At 45.6% G+C, this 13349-nt stretch overlaps 1 protein-coding gene across 1 annotated transcript in view; it reads left to right on the plus strand.

Annotated features, from left to right (window-relative positions):
• LOC139278592 (troponin I, slow skeletal muscle-like) overlaps window positions 1-13349 on the plus strand; it is a 41655-nt gene that overhangs the window by 6320 nt on the left and 21986 nt on the right. The gene's annotated exons all lie outside the window — the stretch shown is intronic.

The following is a 13349-nucleotide window of genomic DNA, read 5'->3' on the forward strand; positions in this document are numbered from 1 at the left end:
GGGGGGGTTTGCTGGTGCTGTTGGGGAGTGTTTAAACTAGCTTGGCAGGGGGATGGGAACCTGAGAGTTGATTCAGTAGGGAGTGGAGAAAAGCGGAAATTAGAAAGCAAAAATAAAGAAAGTGAATTTGAAGGAGAGGAAACAAGCAGGAAAAAAGGGTAAAATTACAAATTTAAAGGCACTTTGTCTAAATGCACTTAGCATTTGTAACAAAATAGATGAGTTGACGGCACAAATTGAGACAAATGGGTTTGATCTGATAGCCATTGCAGAGACATGGTTGTAAGGTGACCAGGTCTGGGAATTAAACATTCAGGGATATTTGACAATCCGGAAGGATAGACAGAAAGGAAAATGAGGTGGGGTAGCTATATTAATAAAGGATGGAATCACTGCAATAGTGAGAAATGATATATGCTCAAAGGATCAGGATGTTGAAACAGTTTGGGTGGAGATAAGGAATAATAAGGGGAAAAAGTCACTGGTGGGCGTAATATAAACCAGGAAATAGTGGAGGCTTGTAAAAAGGGAACAGCAATAATCACGGGTGATTTTAACCTCCATATTGATTGGACAAATCAAATTGGTTAGGGTAGCCTTGAGGAAGAGTGCATAAGGGACGGAGTTGGCTAAAGTGAACTGGGAAAACAGATTGAAGTATGGGACGGTTGATGAACAGTGGTGTACATTTAAAGAGATATTTCACAGCTCTCAAGAAAAATATATCCAGTGAGGAGGAAAGGGTGCAAAAGAAAAGAAATTCATCCGTGACTCACTAAAGAAATAAAGGACGGTATCCGATTAAAAACAAGGGCATACAAAGTGGCCAAAACTAGTGGGAGGACAGAAGGGAATGATTAAGAAAGGGAAGATAGACTATGAAAGTAAACTAGCACAAAATATAAAAACAGATAGTAAGAGTTTCTATAGATATATAAAAAGAAAAAGAGTGGTTAAAGTAAATGTTGGTCCCTTAGAGGATGAGACCAGGGAATTAGTAACGGGGAACATGGAGATGGCAGAAACAGTAAACAAGTATTTTGTATCAGTTTTTATGGTGGAGGACACTAACAATATTCCAACAGTGGATAGTTAAGGGGCTATGTGGGGGGGGGAGGAACTTAACACAATTAGAATCACAAAGGAGGCGGTGGTGCTCAGTAAGATAATGGGACTAAAGGCAGATAAATCCCTTGGACCTGATGGCTTGCATCCTAGGGTCTTAAGAGAAGTAGCAGCAGGGATTGTGGATGCATTTGTTGTAATTTACCAACATTTCCTGGATTCTGGGGAGGTCCCAGCAGATTGGAAAACTGCAAATGTAACTACCTATTCAAAAAAGGAGGCAGACAAAAAGCAGGAAACTATAGACCACTTAGCTTAACATCTGTGGTTGGGAAAATGTTGGAGTCCATTATTAAAGAAGCAGTAACAGGACATTTGGAAAAGCAAAATTTGGTCAGGCAAAGTCAGCATGGATTTATGAAGGGGAAGTCATGTTTGACAAATTTGCTGGAATTCTTTGAGGATGTAACGAACAGGGTGGATAAAGGGGAATCAGTGGATGTGGTGTATTTGGACTTCCAGCAGGCATTTGACAAGGTGCCACACAAAAGGTTACTGCACAAGATAAAGGTTCATGGGGTTGGGAGTAATATATTAGCATGGATAGAAGATTGGCTGACAAACAGAAAACGAGAGAGTCAGAATAAATGGTTCATTCTCTGGTTGGCAATCAGTAACAAGTGGGGTGCCGCAGGGATCAGTGCTGGGACCCCAACTATTTACAATCTATATTAACGACTTGGAAGAGGGGACTGAGTGTAACGCAGCCAAGTTTGCTGACGATACAAAGTTGGGAGGAAGGGCAATGTGTGAGGAGGACATAAAGAGGCTGCAGGAGGACATAGACAGGCTAAGTGAGTGGGCAAGAATTTGGCAGATGGAGTATAATGTTGGAAAGTGAGGTCATGCACTTTGGCAGAAAAAAAATCAAAGAGCAAGTTATTATTTAAATGGAGAAAGATTGCAAAGTGCTGCAGGATAGCGAGACCTGGGGGTACTTGTGCATGAAATACACTTGAATATATATCAATGGTGTCCATTCTCGCTGCTACTCTTCGATTTGATTTTTATTAGTAGTGGTTACAAGTTAATCCAGAGGATCAGAGGGATCTGCATAGGATTGCCACCTGTCCTGTTTTGGGGTTTGACTGGGATTTTCTAAATCGAACACCCAAAGCCTACTATTTAAGATAGCATTTCATTTTTCCACTGTGCTTCTGTGCCTTGTGGAAGCCTTAATACGTGTTCCTTGCATGACTTACATTAGAACTCAAGCCATTGATCCCACCCCTGTCTCACCTTTATTATGTCTCCTGACTAGGTTTTGGATGCGGCAGAACGTGACAGCATTAGATCTGCATTGTATTTGAGGATTTCCCGCTATGCGGAGACATTCTGATCCATCTCGGAGACTCAACTAAAGTAACTCCAATACTTGATCTGATTATTTGGTCATCATAATCTGGTTTACAAAATTAAAGTAGGAAATTTTGTTTTCTGAGGTTCGTTGGCTTTTTTCACTCCTGCTGATGTAAAAATGTTTCCCGATATCTAAGTACATGATTCCTATCAACTTGGAGAATGGTATAACCTTAATTTTTACATTTCCAACGTGGGTGGGGGCACTTAGCAGAAGTGTTAGTCCCTTTTTCATCTCCCTATGAAGATGGGTAAGTTATATTAAAACATCTATGCTCTTCCTCTCCCCACTATAATATTTGTTCTCTATAATCTTTAATCTTTGCAAATAAATAATTTGTTTAATAGGAAGAGCATTTAAATATATATAGAAAACGTCGTTATTGGCAATTGAATGACCTTAATTTTGGCAACTGCTAAGCTGAATGAGAAACTCATAACTTTCCTGTACTCTTTTTGGACCAACTATGTGGAAATAGCACGTAGGATTGTGAGCAATAGTTGTGAGTGCAAATTGAGGATTACTTTGTAGAGGAACCAGTCTCATTAATGCATGAAATGATTTAACATTCAAATTTGGATTTTCGTGTTGAGGCTGTTTCAAAGCAATCTCTGAATTTATACATTTATTTTCTCTTGAATTGGGAAACCATTAGTAGATCAGTATTTAGGCAGTACATTAGAAAATTAAGGCTGCATCTATTTGTACTAACTGAAAGGCAGCCGTTTCTCTGGCTCTCCATTTTCACATGACCTATTTCTGATTGGTTCCCTTGGAGGATAAGCCACACCCTGAAGTTCCTCTGGAATGTGTAACTGGAACTGCCCAGCCCAGGTTCTGACTGACTTTCCAATTTGTAATTCGATCCATTTTGACTTCAGAAGCCACAGAGGATAGATCTCCCCATAAGCCACCAAGTTCCAGCCGAAGTCCAGCACAAATGCATCCCTCCCCCAGCCGAAGTCTCTTACCCAAGCGAAAGACCTCACCCCACCTCCCCCAAAGATGGGGCATTGTGTGTGGATAGTTAACAGGTTTATTGGGCATGAAGTGAATAGTGACGGTGTCGTGACTTCTGCATTTCATCCACACCAACGATGTCCCTTGTAACACATGCACCGAGCTTGCATGCACCAGGGGGTTGGAAGAACGTGATCCGTCTTTTCCTGAGTTCCCTCTTTGATCCCCTTCCCACATATGTCTCTCTTTTTCCCCCCTCCCCCCAAGCTCTCTTTCCCCACCCCCCACACACCAAGCTCTGTCTCTCTCCCCCAAAGCTCTCTCTTTCTCTCCCCCAAAGCTCTCTCTTTCTCTCGCCCCAAGCTCTGTCTCTCTCCCCCAAAGCTCTCTCTCTCGCCCCAAGCTCTCTCTCGCGCTCCCCCCAGGCGCGCGCTCTCTCTTTTCCCCCCCCCTCCCCAAACTCTCCCTCCTTCTCTCTCTCTCGCTCCCTCTCTTTTCCCCCCCCCCACAAGCCCTCACTCTCTTTCCCCCCCCCCCCTTAAGCTCTCTCTCCTCCCCCAAGCTCTCTCTTTCCCCCCCCAAAGCTCTCTTTCCCCCCCCCCCCCGCCAGCCCTCTCTCTCCCTCCCAAGGCCCCTCTCTCTCCCCTCCAAGCTCTCTCTCTCCTCCCCCCTCCCCCCAAGCTCTCTCTCCCCCCCCTCCCCCAGCTCTCTCTTTCCACCCCCCCCCTCCCAAGCGCTCTACCTCTCACTTCTGTGCATGCGAAGGGAGACTTAGTACAAATAGTTACTCCAGAAAATTAATGTACGTTGAAACAGGCTCAATCCTCCACTTTCTTGAGCCCATAATTTCAGTTGTACTGTTTGTTCAAACCTTCCAACTATTTCAGATTTATTGCTTCAGTGAATTAACTTCAACATCAGTATTTTAGAGATTAGAAAACCAGTTTCTCCATTGGATAAATGATACATGGAACACACTCCCAAAGAAGATAGTTGATTTGGAGTCTATTAACATATTTAAAAGGGAGCTGGATCAATAGCTTTTGAGACAGGGGGCCTGAAATTCAGTACCGCTGGAAAGCTGATGCTCTCCCCACCACTGGTGCCAAAATTGTTTCGTGGTTGGGCCACCTCATATTCAGCTCCAAAAGTGAACAAATGGGTTCCAGAGCTAATGAACCCTTCCAAAGTGGATTTTTCAGCAGTGTGGCTGTCTTAATTTGAGCGTTATCACCACTGAGAAATTCAGCATGCAGGTAAGGATTTCTAAAAAGGCCAGGGTTTGCAGCAAGGCCCTGAGGGGGGAAGGAGTCTGGAAGGATGGCTGGTGTAAGAGGTGCAAGGGGAGCCAACAGGTTCACTGATATGGAGCTGGAGACACTGATGGATGGTGTGGAGGACAGAAGAAGAATACTGTTTCCTGACGTGGGGAGATCTGGCAGACCGCCAGTATATAATACATGGAGGGAGATTACAGGGGAGGTGACGAGCATCTCCATATATGTGAGGACGCACCCTCCCAGGAGGGTGCTGGCCAGTCTGCACCCGGCCCTTCCAGGCCCAGAGCGTCCTAGAAAGACAGCTGTAGGTCCCAGACAACAACCACAGCAGCCTTCCCGGACCCATGATGCAGCCACAGGGATGACAGGGTAGTCACGCGTAACAGGTGTTATAGTGAGATGCACAGGGGTAAAAAATGATAGCAGTATTATATTGTTCTTTATGGTCTGTTTTTGCAGTGATTTAGATAATTGGATAAATCTTTATTTTTGGCACATATATCTGGCCAGGTGTTTCATCTGGGAGTAGGCAATTCTGCGTTAAGGCATTCATTGCGATGGCCATTGAAAGTGGGAGCTGAAGGGTCATGTGTGGATGGGATTATCTGAAGCAAGCAGCTATGAGATGCAGCTGCACCTCTCTTCCACGGTTGCAGTAGGGACGATGTCTCCTATCTCTGGGGTGATGGGGATCCTCCTCTTCCTGCTGCGCCTCCTCCTCCTCCTCCTCAGGTGGTGCTGCTGGCTTGACCTCCAGCGGCTGTCTCCTCATGATGGCCAGGTTGTGCAGAATGCAGCAGCCCAGAGCGATCCAGGCACCAGAACCTCTGAGGATGCCTATGCACTGCTCGATGATGCACCTGGTGGCAAAATGAGCAGCATTGTATGCATGCTCTGCCGCTGTTCTGAGGTTTCACAGTGGAGTGAGCAGCCAAGTGGACAGGGGATATCCTTTGTCCCCAAGCAGCCAACCACATTCCTGATTCGGGCTGGTGAAGACGGCAGGCACACTGGTCTGGCGCAGAATGAATGAAGCATGGCTGCTGTCTGGGTACCTCGCATCAACTGCCAGGATCCGACGCTGGTGGTCACATACGAGCTGCACATTCAGAGAGTGAAAGCCTTTACGGTTCACAAAGATCTTGGGGTTATGTGCTGCCCTCAGCCCAACATGTGTGCAATTAATGGCAATGTGCACCCTCGGGAATCCTGCCATTCAGGCAAATCCAGCCTGCCGCTCCACCTATTTGTCTCTTGACAACGGGAAGGGGATGTACTGTACCCTTCTCCTGTACAGTGCATCTGTGACCTGCCGGATGCACCGATGTGCTGAGAAATAGGAAACATTGCCAATGTCTGCAGTGGCAGACTGGAAAGATCCCGTCGCGTAAAAAAATCAAGGCGATGATGACCTTTGTCTCCATGGTGAGGGCGGTTCGGACGCATGTTTGAGGCTGCAGATCTTCTCTGAGGACAGTACAGAGCTCCCTCAGCACTTCTGTCTGAAATCATAACTTTGGCTGGCATTGCTCATCAGTGAGCTGGATAGAGGGGAACTGAGGTCTGTAGACCGATTGAGAATATGGTCTCCTTCCACCACGTCTGCATTGGCCACCTTCCTTGGCAACTACCTGCTGGACATCTCCCTGGTCCTCCTCATTCTCGGGCTCCTGTGGAGGCTCTTGCTGGAAAGGCTCCTCTCCTAACATTTGGAGGGGAGGGGGCAGCATCCCTCACATTTCTCCTGATGCCATCTCCCTCCTGGCCACCCTCTCTAGCTGCGGGTCTGCGCACATATGCACGCCCTTCTCTCCGTTGTGCAGCCGTGGCTGCTGCCTCCCCTGCCCGCTGCCTCTCTGCACGGTGCTGATAGCAACGCTTCTCACCAGGTGTATAAGGTGTCGCCCTCCAATCACTCCTCCCATCCTCAGAGTGAACCCTGCCAAGCAGGTCTCTGCAGCCCACAATGAGGCCTACAGGCCTCCACTAAACAGTCAGAAGTGAAAGTTCTACAAAAGTCTGTCAAAACCTCTGAGCAGCACTCAGCAGGTTTAATGAAGCCAAAACAATTACGACAACTGTTGTATATGCATGCCTGTTTACTGTGTGATGTCTGTAACACTGTTATGCAACACTGAATGTACCCTTACACTGTACACACCTTACCTGTACACCAGAGGGTGCTGCTGTTGGAGACCTAACGGTTACTTTTTATACGGTTACCTGCAGGTAACCCAGTCTCAAAAGGAGCTCACAGCTTGGTGTCCTCACTCGAGGAGCTGCAAATAAAGGACTACAGGTCTACACAATTTTAGTATCATACCCTACCTCGTGGAGTCATTACTAAAGGTGTCTACATACACTGCAACAACTTATTGCACTTTAAATTCAAATTAAAACTTAATTAAACTATTTTCTTGCCAAAGGGCCCCAATCCTGGCAGCACTCCGGTGGTGTTGCGTTCGAGCACCGACTCGAATACCTGGCAGGGGCACTGCCTGAAGAAGTCCTACCTTTCCTACCTTTTTATCGGTGAAAATCCAGGTGGTGGCTATTTTCCAGTGGACTGGCCTCTGCTTCCCTCACCGCACGAAAATTTTCCTTTGCTCCGGCTTCACCCCGCCGTTTCTGGCGGAAGTGAGCACTGACGAATCACCACCCCCCATCCCAAACTGAATATGGCTCGAGGAGAGAAAAGTACCCGACTGCGGCAGCCGATCGATTTTTTTCGCTCGACCGCCCAAACTCCGCGGTAGCCATCCCTTTGGGGATGGTGAATTTCGGGCCCAGGAAGTTGAGAGTGAAAGAGATATTAACAGCATTGCTTGACTTTTTTCCCAGGATAGGTAAGGAAAGTAATTTAAAAGTATGGTGGTGTTGGGGGCAGGGAGGCCATGATAGAATAATCGCACATGGACTCTGATTGGAGTGACATCCATGGCCTTTTCTCTCTCCAGACTTTCAGTTATTGTTTTAATTTTAGATAATTACGGTGTGGAGTTCCAGTATGAAAACAATTTAAATTAACTTAACCATAATGCTGATTTACTGTTCGTTTCAGAAACAGATTATAACAAACACAGTTAATCCATCGCACTGTGAAGAGGAACACTGCTGACCTTAACAGGGAGACTCGTGATTGAGAATTCAAGCCAAAAGCATGGGAATTTCTTAAACTTGAAAATAAATGGTTAGGCTGCAAAAGGTGTGTCATCTCAACACAATGCCCGGATTTTGAGGTCAGCAGCGAACATTCTTGCTCGCAGTTGGTACCAGCATAGTGCAGCTTCCTGACATAAGGCATCTCTGACAGCAACTTCCTGATTTTGCACTTTACTGCGAATGTACGGACACCGGAAGTTGCTGTCCGATTTACTACATAATGATGACGAGCACTGACAGCCTCACTGTTATTCCTACTGCAAAGTCTGGGATAATAAATTAACTTAGGGGAATTGTCTGTTGTATCAGAATCACCGTGTACTTATTAAAACATTTTACTTTGATTAATATCAATCAATCCAGATTACAAAACAGGCATACATGAAAGAGAACTCAGTCTTTTTGCCTTCACCGGGTTACTTTTCTCAGCCAATAGAATTTTGAAAGATGTTTGTTTATTAGTTTTTTTTGTAAAGCTATTTACCACTCTATTTCTCCTTTCTGTCACAGACCATGTGACAATTGTGCCTTCAGAGTGCATGGGCAACCTTCTTCCAAACTTTCACCTATGCAGTTTACTGCTGATAATTGAGCCTATTTTTGCACTTCAAAAAAACCCATCATTTTTTGTACATTTTTTTTTCATTATCCAGTAATTTAAATTAAGCAATTTGAATTATGCAATATAAATAATATAGGAAAGATAGGAATTTAGTGCTAAAAATTATATATCACATAATTTGAATTGAGTCAACAACATTGCTTTTGAACTATCTACTAGGAAGAACGGACCACTAATGATCCATCCTCTAATTTTGTTACACTTCGTTGGGTAAATATTCTTGGATGTAGGTAACCCTACACTTATTGCATATTAATATGTATTAATGCTACTTTTTTTGCTTTTAGATGTATTTAGGTAATCTTAATATTGTTCATGCACTTGTAGTGCCTTTAATGTAACAAATTGTCCCAAGCTGAATTATAAAGGGATAGACAAGAACATACATCAAGGAGAAGAGTTGGAACATGTAACCACAAGTATAGTTGTAGAAGGATTCATTGTATAACTGAAGCATGTAATTGAGCTATTGCTAATTCCACGATTCACTTATTCAATGAATTACTTTACTTAAACAAAGGAAAATTTAACTGAAGCACTGAAGGCATTTGGTGAGGAGAGATGAGAATTTTTAACAATATTTAATTTGTCCTCCTTTATATAGTTAGAAATACTTCATGAAGAAACATCGTAAGTATGTACTGGTAAGGAAGACTTGCATTTACAATACTTTTTAATGTAACACAATAATAGAAATAATTTTAAATAGTCATAATTGCACTTTGTTGTGGACCAACTAACATTTATGTAAGAAATAAAACCAGAAAATGCAGCAAGCCAGGCAGCATCTGCGGAGAGACAGATTTAACGTTTCAGGTCGATGACCTTTCATCAGAACTATATATGTAAGAAGTATATATGTAAGAAACTTGTTTAAGTGTGGTAATTCTTCATACATCAGTATTGGTATTGTTTGCTGAATGTTTAAAACTGTTGGCATTTTGCCATATTTCTTCTCTTTATATTGGGCTGAATGCCCAGAGCTAAAAGAACCATGGACTCAATTTAGCTTTGGCATGGCGGAATTTCAAAGTTAGTAACAATGTCGACATACTGCAATGTGCCCTGCCCTCATTAGAATATAACTACCACAAACACAATCACTTCTAGAAGGTAGGTAAAGGTCATATTTGGAGCAGCTGGTCCAGTTCAGACATTTCAGATAATGCTGAAAGTTAGTTCACAGATGACCTACATTTTTGTCTCCACGGGTTTATAAATCTGTTACGTGTGTTAGAGCATGCATTGTGATAAATTCTTGTCGAGTGCACATATCTATTTGGTTTCACAGGAGCATGTGCCAGATTAAAGGATTTGTTTTATGACATGTAATCATATTAAATTTTGGCATGGAGTAAAATACACATACAGTCCACATAATAGAAGCATAAAAATTACAGCACAGAAGGAGGCCGATTCGGCACATTGTATCTGTGTTAGCTCCACAACTGAAGCTATCTACTCCAATCCCATTATCTGCTCATTCCCTGCATCTTCTTGTATTGTTTGTTTTTAATTAATTATCCAATTCCATTTTTAAATTGATGTTACGGCTGAGAAATTCCTCAGAGCTGCTCTCCTGCCAGTGTTATTTTGTCGGGAGCATGCTGTAACAGCGGTGGAGTGGGAGCAGCTTCGAGGAATTTCCCAGCCATAGTCTCTGCCTATGCTTCTCCCAATATCATGGCCAAGACTTATCCCTCAACGAACGACAACAACTTGTATTTATATAGTGACTTTAATAAAGTAAAACGTCCCAAGGCGCTTCACAGGAGCGTTATAAAAATTAGATTTGACACAGGAGATAGTAGGGCAGATGATCAAAAGTTAAAGACATAGGGCCCTTTTATTGGCCCTTTTGCCTCCGAGAGGCGCTAACAGGGCGCAAAATAGATTTCGCCCGACCCGGCGCAAAAATCATCCCCTGCGGAATTGGGTGGGGTTTTGCGGAGGCGATACGCGCTATTCCCACTCCTGCTGGGAGCACTCTGCTAGGCTACACGTGGCGATGATGACATCATTGGCGTGCACATCACCCCATTACCGCCCCGGAAATCAAATTGCCCAAGCAAACTACCTTAGTGTCTTGCAATGACAACAATAGCTTGAGCTGTCGAGTTGCAGTCGGGGACCAGTTGCAGCAGCGCTATTTAGAGGTGCCATCTTGTAAACTATTTTCTGTTGGCCATTATTTTTTTCTGCTTTCCAACTGTTAGGCAGAATGGCTGGTGGACCGATAGTAGCAATTTTTAGCTCAAAGAGTTTTCTGCCTTCTAACTTTTCCCCTGTATCACTCACAGCACTTTCTGTCACTTCATAGGGGCTGCGTTGGCACTCGACCTCTTCTCCGACGTCACCGTCAGAGGATGCTTAGACGAAGTCAAAGGCGCCGCCAATTACAGATGGAAAGGCATAGAGAGGGAGAGAGAAATGCAACGACAAAGAGAGGAAGCACCTACAGGGAGAGGCCCATGGGCAGGCCCACAGGGAGAAGCACAGGGACAGGTATAGAAAAATACATGCAGCAGCACAGGGAGAACCAGAGGCAGCAACACGGAGAGAACCACATCAACGTTAACAGAGGAAGAAGGCGCCACGGGGCTGGCAACAGGAGTACTTACTCTCCCAGGGTATTCCGGCAGCAGTTCTACATCAATTTCACTGAGGAGCAGTGTGACAAAGACTGTGTTTCAGCAAGGACGTGGCCACACAGCTCTGCCATCTGCTGCAACCAGAACTCGAGGATCAGACCAGGCTGAGTGGCAGTCAAGGTCACCATCGCGCTCAATTTCTATGCCAATGGATCATTCCATAGAGCAACAGGAGACATCTCCAACATTTCCCAGTTTGCCATCCGTTGCACCATCTGCGAGGTTACAGATGCTCGGCACAGAAGGAGGAGGGACTACATCTCCTTCCCCATGAGCAGCACATGCATGCATGTGGCTTTGCCAGGATAGCGGGCTTCCCCATGGTGCAGGGTGCCATTGACTGCATCCACATTGCTTTGAGCGCACCGCATCACAATCCTGAGATCTTCCGTAACCACAAAGGCTACAACTCACTGAATGTCCAGTTGGTGTGTGAGCACACATGCAGAATACTGACCGTGAATGCCCGCTATCCTGGCAATAGCCATGATGCCTTCATCTTGCGCCAAACCAGTGTGCCAGCTCTGTTCCAGCCCCCAAATGAAGCTCGCAGCTGTTGGAGACAAGGGATATCTGCTATCCACCTGGCTCATGACTCCCCTCCGCAACCCCACTACTCCTGCCCAGCACTCGTACAATGAGAGCCATGCCGCCACCAGGAACATCATTGAACAGACCATCACAGTGCTGAAGCAACGGTTCCATGCCTTGATCGCTTTGGAGGAGTCCTGCAGTACTCGCCTGAGCAGGTGTCCCTATTGGTCATCGTCGGCTGCATGCTGCACAACCTGGCCAGCATGAGGGCACAGCAATTGCCACCAGGTACATCTGCACCAGCTCAGGAGGAGAAGGACCAGGAGGAGGAGCAACAACAGCCACGCCAGAGGAGGGAGTGACTCCATCACGATCCTGCAAGAAAGGTCCACAACTGTTGTGTATCTGTAAAGCATGCACTCCCATGTTCCGCCACCAGGGAGCTCACCCCCTGAAGTCCCAAGGGATCCCAGCATCCCTTGGGAGCACTGTATATAAGCCGGCCCCTAAGGCCTGTTCCTCATTCTGGAGTGTCTTATTAAAGACTGACGTCACGGTTACTTTAACCTCCCTGTGTGCAGCCTCATCTGTGTTAGGCTGATGAGAATACGAATCCAACGCAAAGATGCAGCAAACTGTGGGCATCCTGGAGAAGTTCTCGGAGGGTGAGGACTGGGAGGCCTATGCCGAACGGCTAGACCAGTACTTTGTAGCCAACGACCTGGACGGAGAAGGAAGCGCTGCAAAAAGGAGAGCGGTCCTCCTTACAGTCTGTGGGGCACCGAACTGCAGCCTCATGAAGAATCTTCTCGCTCTGGTGAAACCCACAGATAAGTCGTATGAGGAGCTGTGTACACTGGTTCGGGAGTATCTTAACCCGAGGGAGAGCGTGCTGATGGCGAGGTATCGGTTCTACACGTGCCAGCGATCTCAAGGTCAGGAAGTGGTGAGCTACGTCGCCGAGCTAAGGCGACTTGCAGGACAATGTGAGTTTGATGGCTACCTGGAGCAAATGCTCAGATACTTTTTTGTACTGGGCATTGGCCACGAGACCATCCTACGAAAACTCTTGACTGTAGAGACACCGACCCTCAGTAAGGCCATTGCGATAGCACAGGTGTTTATGTCCACCAGTGATATCACCAAACAACACTCTCAGCACACAAGTGCTAGCAATGTTCATAAATTAACTGGAACTGTGTTTGCGAGCAGAAATGTACAAGGCAGAACCCACGAGTCTACAACTGCCAGCAGGCCTCAGATGACCCAGATGACTCAGAATCCCCAATAAAGGATGAATGCAAGGCAATTCACACCTTGTTGGTGTTGTGGAGGCTTTCATTCAACCTATTCATACCGCTTCAAAGGGTCCGTTTGAAGGGCTGTGGAACAATGGGGCACCTCCAATGAGCTTGCAAATGAGTGCAAGCTCTGCAAAACCTGCTAACCACACGTGGCAGAGGAAGATCGATCCATGGCGGATCAAAGCAATTTCGAGCCTCGGAGAGTGGAGGCAGATGCTGAAGTACACTGGGTGCACACATTTTCGACGAAATGTCCACCTATAATGCTAAACGTAAAATTGAATTGCTTACCCGTAGCCATGGAACTGGACACTGGCGCTAGCCAATCCATCATGAGTAAAAAGATGTTTG

Source organism: Pristiophorus japonicus, chromosome 13, assembly GCF_044704955.1.
Source record: "Pristiophorus japonicus isolate sPriJap1 chromosome 13, sPriJap1.hap1, whole genome shotgun sequence".
Lineage (NCBI taxonomy): Eukaryota > Metazoa > Chordata > Chondrichthyes > Pristiophoridae > Pristiophorus > Pristiophorus japonicus.